This window comes from Sus scrofa, chromosome 13 (assembly GCF_054392235.1).
Source record: "Sus scrofa isolate SSC_HxYL_T2T_F1_AM1 chromosome 13, Sscrofa_HxYL_maternal_Yorkshire_Landrace_v2.0, whole genome shotgun sequence".
Taxonomy (NCBI): domain Eukaryota; kingdom Metazoa; phylum Chordata; class Mammalia; order Artiodactyla; family Suidae; genus Sus; species Sus scrofa.
Genome location: NC_139395.1, coordinates 52304827 through 52323538, shown reverse-complemented (window position 1 = coordinate 52323538; position 18712 = coordinate 52304827). Strand labels below are relative to the sequence as shown.

The window sequence follows — 18712 nt, the reverse complement described above, 5'->3', positions numbered from 1 at the left end:
ATCTCAGTGTAGAGGGGTTGAGGTTGGGTGGGGATGCTTATCCATATGAAGAGCGTGCCCTGAGACATTCATTATGTATCAAGAGTTAAAGACCTGCTTCTCTAGATTTAATTTCTAAATTCTGCAAAGGATAGTTCTTTATACAGCTCAGAAAGGTCCCTGTGGACCTCTGCTAGACCCTCCGGACAAGTATGTCTGTTTTTTCTGTTATTTTTTTATTATTATTATTCTCTACCAAAGCCAAACCCCAAAAGAACAATGGGAGAAGGGCTAAGGCCCCTCAGAGATACCTTTTTTCTTACTTTTGCCATTTGCGACACCATCAGTCACATTTCACCAGTTGCAGGAAAGAAATGAGGGCAGTTAACAAATAAGGGGCAAAAAGATGGTGATAGCTGGAAAGGAAGTCTACCTGGGAGCTGAGGAAGCAGTGGTGTCCTGGCTGTGATCATCTGATCTCCTCTAATAAACCTCTCCGTGGCTGAGGCATTAGAACTTGTAGTGAGAGAAACTGCTAGAATCCAAACATTTTCACCCAATGAAGCCCCAACGAAGGCCAGTCTTTATACACAAACCAACCTGATTCATCTGACAGACCTGATCAAAAGCCAGTACTTAGAGGTATGCAGAAGTTTGTGCCTTAAAGCATCATTGAAATTTCATTACTGTGGAATTCCTAGGCTGGTCTCAGCTAGCTACCAGTGTGAAGATGGCAGTCCACTCTCCATATCGGTGGGCTCCACATCTACAGATTCAACCAACTGTAGATCAAAAATATTTGGGAAAAAAAAAATCCAGAAAGTTCCAAAGAGCAAAACTTGAATGTGCCAGGCTCCAGCAACTGTTTAGAGAGCATTTACACTGTATATACAACTCTTTACATGGCATTTACATTGTATTAGGTATAGAGATGATTTAGTCAACTGGAAGATGTGCATAGGTTATTTGCAAATGCTGTGCCATTTTACCTAAGGGATTTGGATATCTGTGGATTCTGATATCCACTAGGGGTCCTGAAACCAATTCCCTGGAATACCAAGGGACTATAAATCTTTGAGAGGACATCCCAATTCAAACCCCTTCTTCAAGGTTTAACAATGCATATGCTAATACAATGAATTCTGTTTTATCTTCTCATTCAAGCAATCCTGAAGAAAAGAAAGACCTTTGCCAGCCCACTCTTAGTTACTGCTGGCATTTGGAGGAAAGTAAATGCCTTTCCTTAAAAAAATATTCTATAAATCCATCAGTCTTGCCTATTTAGGTACCTTTGCCCACATTTGTTTAAATAAGTAAGAATACCATTTTTGGCTTTTTCTTTGCAGAGGGAGTTTTAGGCTTTTCCTGGAGGGCTCTTTTCTGTTTGAGCCCAGCCTATTCCACCTTTCTGGCTAAATGTGAATCCAGGAAACCTAGAAACAGTCTTAAGGTTTTATTTTCTTTCCTGTGGAAATGAGAAGCCATATACCCACTTTGGAACTCACTGTCTGTATACCTTTTCTTCCATTTTTAATTTTCTCCTCCACACCCTTTTCTCTTTCTGGTCCTTAGGTAAAATTACTTCCATTTGATACATCTTTCCCCACTCTGGTCCTTAACTCTTGGTCCAGCAAGCCTTATGTTGCTTCATGGCCCTGATAAGGCAGTATTGCCATCCTGGGTTGTTTTGTTTAGCCAAGTTCTAAAGAGCATGGTAGTTCCCTCACTCCTCATACTTTAAGTCAAAGATATACTGCTGTAAGAAATATCTTTAAAGATGCTGTGAGGAAAATCCAATAAATATCTCAAGTGCTCTATTAAAGCAGTGGTTCTCAACAACAGCTGATGTTAGTTCTGACTCCTGGATGTTTGGCAATGCCTAAAGACATTTCTGGGTATCTCATTTGGAATGGGGTGTTGCTGACATTTAGTATATAGAGGCCAGGAGACTCTCTTACACATCCTTTAATGCATAGGCATTAAAGAGTCATTTGGCCCCAAACTTGGAGAGTACCAAGTTGAAAATCCTGTATTAGAAGAATTCTTGCTCTTCTTTATTCTTCTCAAGGTCTGGGATAAAAGAAAAAAAAGAAAATACTCCATCTTGATCAGTGTGTGTCTCAATTCTTACATCCCACGCGGATCCAAGAATTAGCACAAGGGTACCACTGAGCAGGGCAAAGTGCAAGGTCAAAGTAGGTCTTCTCAGCTGCAACAGCTGTCTCAGCTCCAAGGAGAGACAAGTTTGACCAAAGCAGAGGACCAAAACGTTACAAGGATGTTTAGTTTGCGATAAAAATCATTTTGCAGATTAAAGTGCTTCCTTCTGCCCATAAAATGGTGTGTTCTGTAAGTAACTCAAAAATAGGAGCCATTTGACTGTGTTGTGAGCAGGCGGCAGGGCCGCTACTCAGAGCCATGGTCAATTAGTTTCATCCTTGTAATCAAGCCTATCCAAGCTGTAGGTAGAGGTGCTTTTCATATGTTCTCCATTGTGCTATTGAATTACTTTATGTTCTAAATGTCCCTACTATCAACACAAAGGGATTCAGGAGTTTCCTGGAACCAGTTTATCTCCCTACATCTCTTGGCTCCATTGTCCCTCAGTTCCTCAATGGTAGCAAGATTACTCCTTAACTGCAAGATTGTACCTCCTCATGGAAGCCCAGTTAGGTAGTGTGAGACTCTTTCCCAAGAATATCATTGTGTCTTGTTGGCTTTAAGTGGTTCATGTGGTCACTACTGAACCAATGCTGTGGCCAGGGGAATTCTAGGAGCTGATTGGCTGAGGCCTAGGTTACAGCATACCCCCTGAGCTGGAGTGGAGCCTTGTGTCATTCACATGAGCTGAAAGTGGGGTGAATGTGTTACCTCAAAGGGAAATTGAGGTAACGTAATCAAAATAGGAGGAATTCATGCCCAAGAGAATAAACACATTTGTGTGTATGCATGTACACACACTACTTGCTATTAACAGGCTTTGGGTTATGTAGTGGAAGCCACAGGTTCTGGCTGGACCATTAACGAGCTTCATTACTTGAGATAACATCTTAATTCTCCCGGCCTCCTTTTTCTCCTCTGAAACATAAAGGTAATAATACTATTAGTGTGATTATGAAAAATCAAGCAAGCATCTTGGGATTCTGGAAGGATTATGCAAACAAGCGGGGGTGGGTGGTATTAGATGTGGGTGAATTTAGTTCGGCTTCTAGAAACTAGAAGAATCTAGAAGAATCTAGACCAGCTACAACCCATCCAGCAGGTCTATGCCAGCTTTCAGAAGCCAGTGTCTAAATTTATCCCAACCTTCATTGTTGTGGGTCAGTGTGGGAAATCTTCTGAGGTCAATGATTGAGGTAATTGACTTGCCGTGGATCCTGAAAAAGTCTGTCAAATAACATAATTGGTTTTAATTATATAATTATGGCACTTAAAGTGTGGGGTGAAAGGTTACTATTATATTTAGAAGTGAGATCCCCAAATGAAGTTTGGGTGTATAAGCCAGTGTTTCTTTGAATTTCTCTTTCTGTTTTCTCAGAGGGAAATCAGAGTAGGCTGGTAGGCTGGCCTTGGCCCTGGCCATTTTGGGAGATTATTTTGAATGAGGTAGTGCTGAGGCTGCTCATGGCATCATAGGAACCTTTGTAAAGAGACGGGAAAGGGCTTCCGTAAAGACCTCATTGTGATCTGAAGTTAATGAGCAGTGGGAACTCAACTGTCAGCAATTCAATCTGATTGGGCAGGGTAATTATATGATTGCCTCTGGTGTTTGCACATTCACTGGGATATTTTTATTGGACAAAACCTAATTGCTTACTTACTTAGTGGAGGAAAACCTAAACAAATTTGTGTTGTCATAGGTTAAAAAGACATCCTTTCTTTGTCTCTAAAATAGCTAGCTGCCTGCTCTGCTTTTCAGAAGTAAGGGTTTTGTTTCTTTCTGTCTTCAATCAAGGATGTTGTTTGCAGGCCTTGGATTATATGATAATATGAAAATATAAAGGAAAGCTACTTTGGACTGTGCGTTTTGGTAAAATGACCACATGCTTATTGCCATGTTTTTAAACCGTCCCCTACAACGGTCTCTTTCATAATGCAAAGGCAGCTAGAACGCTGGGCAACACGGAGGCTATTGGGACTTTCACAGGGTTTGTTTGTTTGTTGTTTTGTTTTCCTGCGTGGAGGTCCCTGCAAGATTGGCTTCCTAAATTATCTGGTTTTCCTTAGCTAGATAAGGCAAATGGGAGGTATCACATCTGTGGTAGCCTTTTAGACATCCGGAACACCAAGGATAAGAGCAGCAAAGCAAAGTGCTCCCTCTGTGATTTTCGGGGACTTGGAGGAAAGGGAAGGGCAAAGTAAGAGATCCTAAGTGAAGAAAGCTTGGCACTCGCATCTTGGGGATGCCAAGTTGTGACTGGGGTCGGGAGTCTCATTGTTTGGGCAGTCCTGAATGTACATGGCATCTCACTTCCCTGTAATGCTGATGTGCAAAGAACAGGTTGCTGCAATTTAATCTATTCTTTATCAGTTCAACTCCACATTATTGTTTTATTTTTTTTTCCTATCTTCTTATAGAATAAACTGTTTTCTAAGCTCTTTCCTTTCCTGAGATTCTCCTGGAGGAGGTCGAAGCACAGCTGGATTGTGGGGACTGGAGGAGCACCTTGCGATGACAGATGCAGACTCCAGATCTGGTGCCCTGGTTGGGTATAGGATTATGGGCTTCAGAATGGCTGAAAACAAAAGGCATTCAGCCCCTCAGACCAGCCATGCTTTCTCATCTCAGAATTTGGCATGCACTGACATATCCCAATCTTGTCTGGCTAACTCCATGGGTCCTCTAGGCTCAGTGTTAAATGTTACTTCTTCTAGGAAGCCTTTCCAGACCATCCACCTCTAGTCTGGGTTGGCTGCTTTTGCTTTGTGCTCCATGGCACTCTCTAGGTTCCTTTACCCACTATCCTGTAATTGCTTGTTTCACTGTCCAGAATCGCTCATAAACTCCATGAGGGCAGGACTTGCATTTATGTTTGTCACTACTATATCCCCAGAGCCCGGCACAATGCTTGGTGAGTGTTTTGGTAATGACTGAATGTGGAAAGGAATGGTTTCTAGGGAAACATGGTGTGTGCTGCCGGGGCTTCCTACCCTTGCTGTTAATACCACTTTTTTGTTGCTTATAATTTTCATTGCCCCAGATGATCCAGCTCTGTCGGAGGCACGGAGGCACAGTCAAATCTCATGCTGTACATTGATCACCTGTCCAACCTTTGCCTAGAGTGGGAGCCCCCAGTTCCTTCAAGAGATCCAACTTTACCTGTCTGTAAAGAAGAAGAGGAGGAGGGAGACAGCAGGGAGGATCCGGTGGCAGTTTAACACCAGAGCAGGTCCAATGTTTACTCTTACCCTTTTGGAGGTGGGTAACTGCAAATGCCATGGGAGCTGGGTTTCAGATACTCTGAATAATGATCTCAGATTTGGGGGCTCACATGTGCTTTGTGTTTTGCTAGAGTATAGAGGTTGCTGTTTTCATGTTTAATTCATAGCCAGACTGTTCCGTGATTCCCATTAGAATAAAACAAGAATCCAGGTTCATCATTAACATGATGTCTGTGGTCCATTGGCCTTGAGTTTTTTGTGTCTTGCTGTGTGGACAGAGTAGAGTTCATTCATTGGTTCCTATTTCATGATTATTATATTTATCATTTGCTTTTCAAGGTCTGTGACTTTCAACAGCCTTTCTTATTTTGAAACTCTGAATTTTGATGTTTTGAATCCCTCCCTCCTTGGTCATTCTCTTAGACCATGAGATTCCGAATAACTACTGAACAGACAAGATTTCATTTAGGGCTACCCCTTGGTGTGTAAGTCTAGTTCTACACAATCCTGGGCTATGTCTAGCCAGCCTTTTCCCTAAGCAGAATATGACTCTATGACCTTGTAGGCCTCAGGCAAAAAGGCTTCCTAGTGAACCTCTACCCACCCCCAATACCCCAGACCATCCCTAAGTGTGGACTGCATGTTGTTGGTTGGGCCATGATAGGAACTTCTGAGTGGATGGATGTATGCACATGGAAACCGCAGCCTCACATGTAGAGGGGCAGAGTAAACCCTCACACCCTGGGTGCTTCTTGCTTAGTGGTTTGTGCCAACAGTCCTAGGTCTGAAGCATATTCTTCCTCAACCTCTTCTTATAGTCGCTGTTTTCACCAAATGCTGTGTATGTGCTTTGGGCCAGGGTTAGCTTTATTCCTGAATCCAAGGAAAGTTTAGTTTAATTTTCAGTTTTGGAATAGCACCAACAGATGCCTCACCACTTCATATCCTTTATAGACTGAGCAGATAATTACTGCCTACACAAATAAATCACATACTTTTGCAAAAAAAAAAATCTTTGAATGACATTTGATTTATAATTAAACTTGGCGATGCGGTCTCTGAAGTGTCTCATCTTGTCTAATCACAATGATCTATTTCCTTTCAGAGTAATTATGGATATAGGGGTTAGTCCTCTTGTTATCACCTTATAATATGGTGAAGGGAATAATTTAATAAAAGAAAAAGAAAAATTAGAATAAATGATTGTCGGTTTGGGTCAAACTCAAACCACTGGTTGTTTCTATTTGTTTTGTTTGAAAAATATTTTTATGTCCCTTCTTTGACTGATATATTCAGTAAACAGATTTAAATATTGGCATCTAATTGCCCTGCCTGGACCAGCAACCTGCTTCCCAGACCAAGGAACTTGTTAGAAATGTACAGCCTTAGGCCCCACCCAGACCTACTGAGTTAGAAACTCTGCAGGTGGGGTCCAGCACAGTGCATTTGAATGAGCTTCCTGGTGATTCTTCTGCACGCAAAAGTTTGAGAACTTTTGGTTTAAAACTTATGTAAGTGCATGAGATGTGGGTATTAATAGGAGTTTACGTCTAGACCTTTCATCCAGGAGCTCATGATCAAGTCATCGGCACAAAGCATAAATTCATCAGACAGGCAGAATGATCTTTATAAAATGTAAATTACATCATACACTCACTTCCTAAGTCCCTCCAGGCAGTTCTCTTTGTACCCAAAATAAATAGAAATCCTTGGCTAAGGCCTTGAAGGTCTGACATGCTCCCTCTCCTGTCTACCTGCCCAGCTCATCTGGTGCTACTCCCACCCTCCCCGAGTGCTCTCTCACTGGTCTTCTTTCTGGTCCTCAAACTTGCCCTGGTCCTGTGCTGTCAGCAGGAATGTAGAGGAAGAGGGAGGAAGAGAGAATTACAAAGGTTAAAAAACAGGCTTGGTTACCAAAGTGTTATTTGGCACAATATTTCTAAACCAATGTCCCCGCTGGTTAATATATTAATATGCTGATACTTAGATACATTGACTCAATAGTATGCTAAAGTGATAATACTACTTGTGGCCCCATCTTATAGTGGAGTAGGGTCTGAAAGGATTCTGCATCATTAAGGAAATATTCAGTGTAGTTTAGTGTAACCGTAGTGTCAAGTATTTGTATCAATTTCTCTTTCTGCGAGTTGGCTGGGCAGGCACAGTGCTCAGCCACATACCACACATGGGAGCTGAATAAACGTGAAGATACCAGATGCTAAATATGAAATCATCTGTGTGGCACCAGAACATTGGTGGAACCAATGTGTGCATCTTGCTGTCTTAGCGTAGTTTTAGGAAAGAGTGTGATCATGTTTGTTAGGTTTTATCTTTGTAAAAAATTATCTGTGAATGCCAATTTTGATCTGTGGGATATTAAATGTACCATGTGATTTGGGAACAAAGCAGCTGTTTAAATTTTTATTGAATGTGAAAAAAATGGTCTCTCAAGACTCTCTCCATAACAAGAAAGCAGAAACATATATTTTAAATATGATTTGTCAAAAAAAAAAAATCTCAAAACTTAAATTTGAGGCAAAGGAATTCTTTTTTTTTTTTTTTTTTTTTTTTGTCTTTTTGCTATTTCTTTGGGCCTCTCCCGCGGCATATGGAGGTTCCCAGGCTAGGGGTCGAATCAGAGCTGTAGCCACTGGCCTACGCCAGAGCCACAGCAATGCAGGATCCGAACCTCCGAACCGTGTCTGCAACCTACACCACAGCTCACGGCAATGCCGGATCCTTAACCCACTGAGCAAGGGCAGGGACCGAACCCGCAACCTCATGGTTCCTAGTCGGATTCGTTAACCACTGTGCCACGACGGGAACTCCGAGGCAAAGGAATTCTTAAAGATTTAGGACTACTACAGCCAAGAACAGGGCCAATTGTTTTTTTGTTTTGTTTTGTTTTGTTTTGTTTGTTTTTGTCTTGATTTTGTTTTCACTCTCTACAGCTTTCACGGTAACACGCTAATTTATTTTATAAGTGTAGCATCTCTGGTTTGGGGCATTACTTGCTTTTAAGGGAGCTTGTCATTTTAGATCTTTGGAAGAAGAGGAAAAGGTTGGTTGGAGGGGCCAGCAAAAAGAGTGGGTGGTGGAGGTATGCCTGGTCCTGGTGGCCTTTCATCTTCATCTTGACTTCTAAAGTTTAAGGTTCTTCCAGGAAACAGGCAAGCTTCCTCACTGTGTAAGTTCCCTGGCCAGGAAGCCCTTCCTATTGAAAGGCAAAGCTAGTCTGCTGTAGGTGACTGGGGATGCACCATGAATGCCCTGACCCTGTCCTCATGGAGCCATAGCCCAGCAAATATCTATATGAATAAAGGTGCATCTTCACACTTTGAAAGGCAGTGTGTGGGATGAGGCTATGAGAACAGAGAAGGAGGCCCTCGCTTCTTTTTGGATACACAGTTGAAGCTGAGAATCGAAGGATGATCGGTTGTTCATTCAGTTGTGTTGTGAGGTTGGGAGTGAGGAGGAGTGTCCCTGGGGAGCTGGGACTCTGCCTAGAGGCTGCCACAGCAGAGAATCTTCTGAGCAACCATATGGGTGAAAACACCCAAAGACTCACTGCAGAGTGAACCCCAGGGGAGAACATCTTGCCTCAGAGACTGAGATTTCCCAGTGTCCACCAACAGTCCCAAGACCACTGTGCCCAGGTATGAGGCCAGCACCTCGGCATTTATTTCTCTTCCTTTTGTTGGCTTCTCCAACTCTCTCAGAGCCTCTATTCTGAGATTCTTCCTTTTGGGAGCAGCCCCTTTGTTCCTTAAGAACAAAGCTTCCTGGAGGGAACATTTACCATACCCTCCAAGCTTCTTGAGTGGCTTTTAGGGAGGCATTTTAAGCATCTTCAGAGAATCTTACTGGTTATGGCCAACAGCTCCTAGGAGTAGGGAACTATCCACACCCACTGCCTTCTTGACCCAGAGTCATTATTAACTGTCCCATCCATTCTAAGCAGGACACAGTTGGAGGGCAGATTCTCTTTCTGGTTTTGTCTGCTGCCTAATAAGCTAACTTTGCTTAGATCTGGCATTCAGAAATTGCTGACAAATGAAAGAAGAGATTGTACAAATCCAAATGGCCGTGCATTGCTGAGGCTTGATTTTAGGAGTATGAAATAAAATTGCTATCTGCTTCATTCATTTCATCCACCCATCCAAAAGCAGTTTTGAGGACTTCCTGTGTCATTGTGCAGCCGAAACACAGTGCCTGGCACATGGTGTGTTTATGGGTGATGCTGGCTATTGTAGAGGAAATGCAAAGCTAACTCTGACTTCTGAATCCCTTTGTGATTTTGTCCCGCTTGAGTTTTGCGAGAGCCCCAGCTGTTCCTCCTCCTGTCATTTAGCAGTAATAGTCCAGGGTCCCAGCCTCTGAAGGTGTCTGCTTCTCCTCAGGGAGGCAGAGCTTGGCCATAGGAGAGAACTTGTGGCACGAGTTCTGATTTTAGAGTGCCGAAGGACAGCTCACTTGTTGTCTGTGCAGCGCCTGGGTGAGCACAAAATGACAAGGAGTGGTTAAACTTCAGGGAGGTCTGGGTAGCTTTAAAAAGTAGTAACCTTGCTGTACAGTGGGAAAATTAAAAAAAAAAAAAAAGTAGTAACAATTTTTTAATAAAAATAGTCACTTGACTCACAGACTTTGAAAAACTTATGGTTTCCAAAGGAGACAAGTTGGGTGCTGGGGGAATGCACTGGGGGTTTGGGAAGGAAATGCTATAAAATTGGGTTGTGATGATCATGGTACAACTATCAAGGTAATAAAATTCATTGAGTAAATTAAAAAAAAAAAAAGACAGTCACTTGGAACTTGGCATTTATTTCTAAATTTCATTTAAAAACATTACTGAATTCCAAACAGCCTTTCATCATCAGGTGTTTTCCTGAATCAAAAGATAAGATAAAGGAGATCACTTGGTGGAGGAGTATGAATACTTTGTTGATCATTAAAAGGAGTCCCTATCAAAATTGGGACTATCCTGTCCACCATGATAAATTTAAAGTTTGGTTGTGCCATTCTTCAATCAGCTTCCAATTCAAGGGAAAATCCTTAGTGCCTGACACTATCTCCAGTGACTGCAGTGTAGGGATAGATCTGGCAAGCAGATGTTTATGGTGGAAACTTTCCATTCTAGAATAGTTCCTTTTGAGTCAGGAGGAGGGTTAGGTCAGAGAACAATGTACCAGACAATATACCCCTTTGCTAATCAAAGCTGTCATCTTGGCTGCCCCTCTACCAGCCTCATCTTCCTGAAATCTTCAGTAGAAAGAACATTCAACAAATAGGTCTAGCATTGGCCACGATCTTTCTAGCTCAGCTCTAACAACAGGGAATGAGTTTAATCAGAGTCAAAGAAACCTCTAGACTCATTCTATAACATTGTTTCATCTCCAGAAGAGCTCTGGAAGGCAGATTATCAGAAACTAATTTCTTGAGCAAAACTTGCAGATAACTAATACCAAAGTGATCAAGTTGACTATGCCGGGGTCTGAAATCTTAGTGACATTTATCAAGTTCACTGGACACATCCTATATTCAGTGCTTTGATGGATTTGTCTACATAGCAACCTATGAAGTAAGCGCTAATATTATGACCATTTCATAAATAGGGAAACTGAGGCTTAGGCCTGCTTAGGCGACTTGTCCAAGGTCACACAGTGATTCCTCCAACTTTAACCATTGGGCTAATAATAGGACCACATTGCTCATTTTTAAATCAACAAGCTATTATTTTAAGCCTTATCCTTTAGATTATTTTATTTTTATCCCTTCCTTTTTTCTTTAATTGGAAAATGCAGTCCTTTTATAGGTAGACTCATTTGAATCAATTTTAATAGACTTGGCAAAGGCCGGTGTCTATAACAATAACAGAAACAGAAACACCAGAGTTTGGTGAAGAAGGTATTTCCAGGTTGTCTCCTCTGTCCTCATTTGCAGCCTCCACACATGATAGGATGTGATTCGGGGTCATTTGGAGGGGATCAGAGTGATGCTCACAGTAAGAAATCAGATGCTTTAAGCAGGTGGCATGACTTCTTAAGGTTTCAGACTTCTGGCACACAGAATGATCAGAGTTTATTCAACATCCATTTATTGGGCATCTATTCCATATGCAGATATGGTGACAAGCTCACTGTCTCTTACTGAAACTGTCACACAAATAACCTGATGTAATGGGATCTGTTTTAGGGGGCAGCTCTGTACCTCTGTGAGGGGCTAGAGCACTGCAGGCTGCTAAGTCAGGCTGACATCAGCAGATGTTCATGGAGTGCCTACTATGACTGAGCTCCATTCTAGGAGCAAGAGACTACAAGTGCATTCCATTTTAGTTGAGGGTAGGAGACATGGAGAGAGACAATAATCCAGTAAACAAACAAATAAGGTGATTTCAGAAACCAGTTAAATGCATGAAGAAAATAGAGAAGAGCAATATAAAAGTGACTGGGGTTGGAAGGACCTATTTTACCTAAGGTGATCAGAGAAGGCCTTTGTGAGCAGAAGATACCAAGAAAATGCTTAGAAAATGAGAACAACTTTCTAGTCAAAGAACTGGGTGGAATAGTCTTGATGTATAAGGTTCTAAAATTTCACTATTCTTTTAAGAGAGAAGTTCATGTGTCAAGCATTTGGTATCACTTCCTTGGATTTGTTGAATTTTTTTAAAGGTCCAGGACATGTTTAATTTTTCATACACATTTCATGTGTACTTGATGAGCATGTGTATTCTCTTTTTGAGTGCAGGTTCTTTGTTTTTTAGATGAAGCTTATGAATTAGGTAAAGTCTTCTAGAGCTCTATTAATATTCCCCTGTTTAACTTCTCAGTTGCTTAGAGATAAGCATTCATATACTCACAATGATTGTGTATTTCCTCATTTCTCTTAATAATTCTCTCAATTTCTGTTTTATATATTTCTAGCCTATCATCTTAACTATAATGCATTTTGCTATCTAATGTTATAGCTCCTGGTAGGTTATTTTTGTCATTAACTAATATCTCCCTTTATCTCTACTGATGCTCTCACCCATCAATTTTTTTGTCTGATAATATTGTAATTACAGCATTCTTTTAGTTAATGTATGTGTTTGCTTTTTACATCCTTTTATGTTCAGCTTTTGTGCATTACTGATCCATTTTATAAGCAACATAAAGCCAGATTTTTGTTATTTTTTTAAATTGGTTATCTGTGTGTCTTTTTTTTTTTTTTTTTTTTGTCCTTTTGCCATTTCTTGGGCCACTCCCGTGGCATATGGAGGTTCCCAGGCTAGGGGTCGAATCAGAGCTGTAGCCACCGGCCTACGCAATAGCCACAGCAACGCGGGATCCGAGCCGCATCTGCAACCTACACCACAGCTCACAGCAACACCAGATTCCTAAGCCACTGAGCAAGGCCAGGGATCGAACCTGCAACCTCATGGTTCCTAGTCGGATTCGTTAACCACTGAGCCACGACAGAAACCTCTATCTGTGTGTCTTTTGAGGGGTAAATTTAAGCTAATGATATTTATTGTAACTAATCTATTTGGACTTAACTTTATCTTCTTATTTTGCATGTTCCGTGGGCATTTTTTTTCTTCTTTACTGCTTTGTTTGAATTGACTGTGCTTTCTTTCTTTATTTTTATTTCCCCCTACTGATTTGGAAGTTACATATTCTGCTTCTCAGAGTAGTTTGGATAGTATCTAAAGCAAAATTTGGCAAACACTCAGAGGGCTTTAATGTATCACCTTCAGCTGGTTTAACAGCTTTCTCTAGTATCCCAACTCCCTGGTGATTGGGTCTTCAATAGAGTGAGGTGTACATATAAGTACAGAGCACGGTCACTGTGATGGTTATATCTTGGAGTGCAGACTTCCAACCTGCCTTTGCCAAGACCTGGGCCCTGTTGCCTAAGGGTCTGGTAATTGATAAACTGCAAAAAAGTCATGGATTATAGGTAACATAGCAGCTTCTAAGCAAGAAGTCGCTTGGTTTCTTCTGTTGCCCTTCTCCTTGTCTGCATTTGAGCTCTTGTAAGTGATGATAAATGTTAAATAGCTCCTGTAAAACTGTTGAATTGTCAGTTTTTAAACTGCATAAAACAGTGACATTTTCATTAGATCCTGGTCCTGAGGAATGTCCGGCTTTCATCATAACGGATTTGTTTACTTCTGCAGAGAGTCTTAATGTGCTGCCTTTGGGAAAGATCTTACTGTCACCTGCTCTTAAATGGGAAAGACTTTGTTCAGCCAAAGATTTTTGGAAAAGGATTTGCAAGAGGGCTTTTTCACCTTCCCCTCCCTTCCCTGTTGCCATCTCCCAAAAGGTTAAGGAATGGGGAAAAAGTCTTTGAAGAACTTTAGTATTGGACAGGAAAAATTTTAATGTAAAATAATCCTGCAAAGTCCATTAGGAGACAAAATGTTGGAAAGATGCTATTAAACCACTATTTAGTTTCAGTGTATCCTGTTAAAGATAAGCAAGTCATATCTATGTCTTTTTGACCTCACTCTTTTGGTCTACATTTAAACAGATATCTTGATTTTGGATTAATAAACTCTTTCATGTATATTAGTAGAGAAAACATTTTAAACTGCTGGGTCCTTCTAAGCAAATAAAAAAAGAGAGGACTTTTATCTTCTGATCATTGAATTAGATTTTTAGCAGAAGATGCCAAACTCTTCATGAGCAAATGTAGAGTCACCCTAGTTTAACAAGCTGGGAAATATGTGTGCTGAAAGACAAGCTTGTCTTAATATGACTAGGACTGGGAATGTTAACTTTTCAGAATCAACATATTTGTAATTTATGGTGAGATGTCTTGCTTATTTTTTTTCAAGAACTTCCTCTTCTGTACTAGCTTGTTGAAAAGTTAGTCATTGGCAGGTTTGTCTATTTTCACATCTCAAGAGAGGCAGCCTGCCAAGGGAAGCAAAGTCTCTCAGTCAGATCAGTATTTGAATTCTGCTTTTAGGACATATTAACTGTGTAATCATAGGTGAGTTAGTGAACCTCTCTGAGCTTTGGTTTTATCATCTATAGCATTAAAACAGTAAACTGACTTTTCAGAGTTAATATGAACATAAGGCGAGATAATATACATGAAGTGATCAACACAAAACCTGATACATACTAGGCGATTTTTTTCAATGAAATTTGATGATGATGATGATGATGATGAAGGTGGTTGGGTCGAGAGAGTGGTAGTAAATGTTGAATAGGTGATTGTGGTGGTGCTGATGGTGAAGACATTAATATTAATGGTATTAATGGAGATGAAGATGATGACATTGGTGGTGGCGATAACCAGCATGTTAGGACTTGTTTAAAGCCTAAGAAAGGCTATCATATAATCAAAAAAAGAGCCTGAGAAAAGGCAGAATTATCTACTACTCCATGACCTAGAGTCCTCCAGTTTCTAGTTGGGCACTTTGAGTCACTAGGAGGTTTTTTCCTAATAAAATTCTATTATAGACAACAAACCACAAAAGCCTAGTTCATTCATGCAATTGTGTTTTCAGGCCTGGATTTGTCTTAGCAAAAGCTAAGAAGTGTTACTCTGAGTCATTTGATTTTGTTGACATCCATCTCCTTCCTAAAACTTGCTTATTTCTTGGCTTCTCTAGACATTGGATGTTTTGGAGTTCTTCTTTCTCTTTGAGCACTTCTCAGTCATCTCTTGGCCAACTTTTTTTATTAAAAAAAATTATTTTAAATTGTTATTTCCGCAATACAATTTTTTTTTCTGCTGTACAACATGGTGATCTGGTTGCATATACATGTATACATTTTTTTTCTGACATTATCATGCTCCATCATAAGTGACTAGACATAGTTCCCAGTGCTACACAGCAGGATCTCATTGCTAATCAGCCATAAAAAAGAGCAAAATAATGCCATTTGCAGCAACATGGATGGAACTAGAGAGTCTAAAAATGAGTGAAGAAAGTCAGAAAGAGAAAGAGAAACCATATGATATCACTTATATCTGGAATCTAATATGGCACAACTTTTCTTCCTGTGGTCATTTGGATACATGAGTGTGGAACTCAGGGAAGACAATGCAGGAACATAAAAGGGCCAGCAGTAAGATTGGGAGAATCTGAGTGTAGTATCATAGAAACAAGAAAGGGGGACAATTCCAGGTAAAGGAGGAAGGTCAGTGTTTATTAGAAGATAAATGATGGGAATAAGGAAGGCCAAGCAAGATCATTACTTTTGGCACTGAAAGTTTAATGTTGGCATCTGACATTAAGTCAGTGGGATGGGGAAAGAAGAGTTGAAGGATGTCTGGGAGGAAGTGGAGGCCATTGGAGAGAGAGAGAGAGAGGAGGCTCTAGTGTGGAAAGACTCTTTTTAGATAGGAGGGAATCATTCCTATTTGTAGACCAAGAGGAGGGAGCCAGAGAAAGCTGAGTATGAAGATACAAAAGCAGGAGGACTCAGATATTTTGTCCTAGAGAAAAAGGGAGAGGTACAAGGGAGAGTTCATTAGCTTTAAAAGCACCTGCCACATCCCCAGAGAGCAGACAAGGAGTATCACCAGGTGAGGAAAAGTATAATCTATGAGTCTCATGTTGAATGACCTTGACTTTCTCTTAAAACAAGGTGAAATCTCTGATGAAAGTGAGAGATGTTTGGAATCATAAGGAGAGAATTTGACAAGAACCATTATCTGAAATGGGAGAAGAAATAAGCTAGTGATAATTAAAATTAAAAGACTTGCCTGGAACCTTGGGAAGGGGAGAAAGTGTGTGTTTCTTCTTCCCATACTCTTCTCACCCTGATTTCTATCTTTAGGGTATTCTGTGCACCATAAGCACTGCGGAATCCCACAGATGGCCCTCCCATTCCCCATACAGTGGGACCCTCCTTTTCTATCTCCCCATGCTCAGCCCTGCTTTTAGATGGTTATCACATGGAAATGAAGCACTGGACTGATTTGCACCAAAGTAAGGAAGATTGCTAAGGTGTGGTGTAGTGAGGCAGGTAGTCAAATGGAAGGAGCACAGGGTTAGGAGTCAAGGATGTAGAGTGTGGTCCCAGGTCTAGTTGGTTAACCTGTTGTTGTGTCTGCGTATAGCACACAGTGTCATGTCTTTCTTGCTTGCCATTGCAGTACCAGCATGTTATCAAGTACCTAGCATACAATAGGTTTTCATAGAATTTATTTGAATAGGTTAATGCCAGAATATGAAAGATCTTCAAACACATCATCCTGTGCAAATATGAGGGACCGTTATTCTGATGTACATTTTAACAAGCGTAATATCAGCCTAAAGAATGACTTTCTAATAGTAGAATGTCAGCTACCACTGGTGGGCAGGTAAAAGGAAATATTTTCAGCAGAGCTAGGTGGGGGCTTTCTAAAACTACTCAGATTTAACTACCTAGATGTCTACATCTTATGGGTTTGTCTTATTGATAAATTAGTTCCTGTCTCTTCAGTGATCTAATCTAGGTGATTTAGTCATTTTTCATTCCTGCTGTTATTATATATATATAATAATACACAAGAAACTGAGGTCCCAGAGAGGCAAAGGAGAGACGAAAATGGGTTCCAAATAAGGAAACAGAACCCCCTTCTTACTTTTTCTATCTTCTCTCCCACCTCCTCCTGCAAATGATCTTGCTCTACCTTTCCCCCCATGACTCCACCAGCATGGAGAAATGGATTGTCAGTGAAATCCCAAAAGAATAAAAGAAAAATATCTCTTCAGAAGGAGAGGGCAGAGGGGAGAGATAGGAGCATCAATAAATGCTAAAAGGATTGGCCTAGAGAGTGTGGAATCCAAGAGGGTGTTTATTTTCAAAACAAAAGCTTACTGATCAGGTGCCTTTTAACAGAAAAATGGAATGAGAAAGCTTGTTCCTGGGCTTAGGGACATGCTACTGAGTCAGCAGGAGTGGTTTTTGTTCTCCAGCTCTGATGGCAGCCTTTGAGTAAGCAGGAATCATCATCAAGCTACCCATAAGCCCCAGGAAGCCTGCGTCTGGCCTGGCCACCCTTCCCATTTTGCTGGGTCACTTAGAATCCCAACTTCCTGCCTTGCCCACATGTTGGAACAGCCCAAGGAGGCCTCACCAGCCATTCCTTGGCAGACAGCCTGGCATGATTGAAGAGCCGGCCCTCACAAAGCCCGCTTTTGGCTGGCATCTTTTCAAACACTACTCTTTTCCACAAATATTTCTTCCCAAAAAGCCTCGAGAGAGGGAAGCCATCTTTTCTTCAGAAACTCTGTCAGCACTAGACTGCCTCAGCCCTAGATATACTGTGTGACCACATGCAACCGGGTTATTTTTTCTGAGCCTCAGTTTTCTCATTAGTAAATAGGATACATCCACTCTACCTCAGAGGGCGTGGTAAGGATGAGGATAATGGAGATGAGGTGCTTGTGGAGGGTCTAGCAAAGAGAAGGAAGGCAATGATGGGCAGTGAACCTAGCAGGAGACACCCCCCAGGGCCCACTCAAGACTTGTGCTTGTTTATCCTCATTGTGGATGTTTGGTTTCGGCCTCAGTCAGCTGCTTCTTCCATCAGAACCACACATGCTTATGTTTTGAGGTCTCCTTCTCTTTGTAAATAGCTTCTGGCCTGCATGAGTAACAACGCGTTCCAGGCCCAGTGTCTGCATCTGGAAAACAAAGGGTGCAAACTCAATTTTGATTCATGTGAACCAGCTTTGAGGTTCTATTCCAGCCCTTAGATCTGAGGACTCTCCACTAGATTTTCTGCACTAGAGACCTCCCCTGCCTCTCACAGTGCTGGGTCCCTGAAATGGAACTGTTAGGTCATACACGGCATAATGCAGTCCTAAGTGAGAGAAGAGACAAAAACAAAAAAGAGTTCCCTCATGGCTCAATGGGTTAAGGACCTGACATTGTCACTGCTATGGCTTGGGTTGCTGCTGTGGTGCGGGTTTGATCCCTGGTCTGGGAACTTCTTCATGCCATGGGTGCAGCAAAAAAAAAAAAAAAGAAAAGAAAAACTATTACTTCTCATTATTTCCTGACTGCTCAATAATATAGAGCATGTGCTTTTAAAAATCTTGTTTGAAATAAAAATGCTAAAATCACAAGTGAAAAACAATCACAATTCCATCCCTTAAAGTTATACAGAGATATAAAGCAGGAAGTCAGTGTTTTACATCCTCTCCTTTTGGCAGTTTGATCACATCTCCAGATACTACCATGGTTGACAGATTGGTGTTCGCCTTCCCATTTTTTTCCTCAGAGTTTAGAACACATATCCCTGTCAGCACATATGCATTCATATATGTGTCATTTTTTCAGAATTGTGGCCTGAAATTTGCATTTTGGTGTCACTTTATACCATATTATGGTCATTTATTCAGGTCTGTATATATAGA

General features: G+C 41.1%; 1 protein-coding gene across 40 annotated transcripts in view; it reads left to right on the top strand.

Moving 5' to 3' along the window:
- Positions 1-18712, top strand: part of ERC2 (ELKS/RAB6-interacting/CAST family member 2) — a 983951-nt gene that overhangs the window by 881787 nt on the left and 83452 nt on the right. For 16 of the 40 annotated variants that reach the window (XR_014823359.1, XR_014823361.1, XR_002337956.2 and 13 more), the window contains one exon: positions 5181-5398. The exons of 12 other annotated variants lie outside the window; for them this stretch is intronic. The gene's annotated coding sequence lies outside the window, so the exon portion shown is untranslated. The remainder of the gene's footprint in view (positions 1-5180; positions 5399-18712) is intronic. 12 more of the 40 variants (XR_002337959.2, XR_014823349.1, XR_002337957.2 and 9 more) reach the window with 1 other exon arrangement.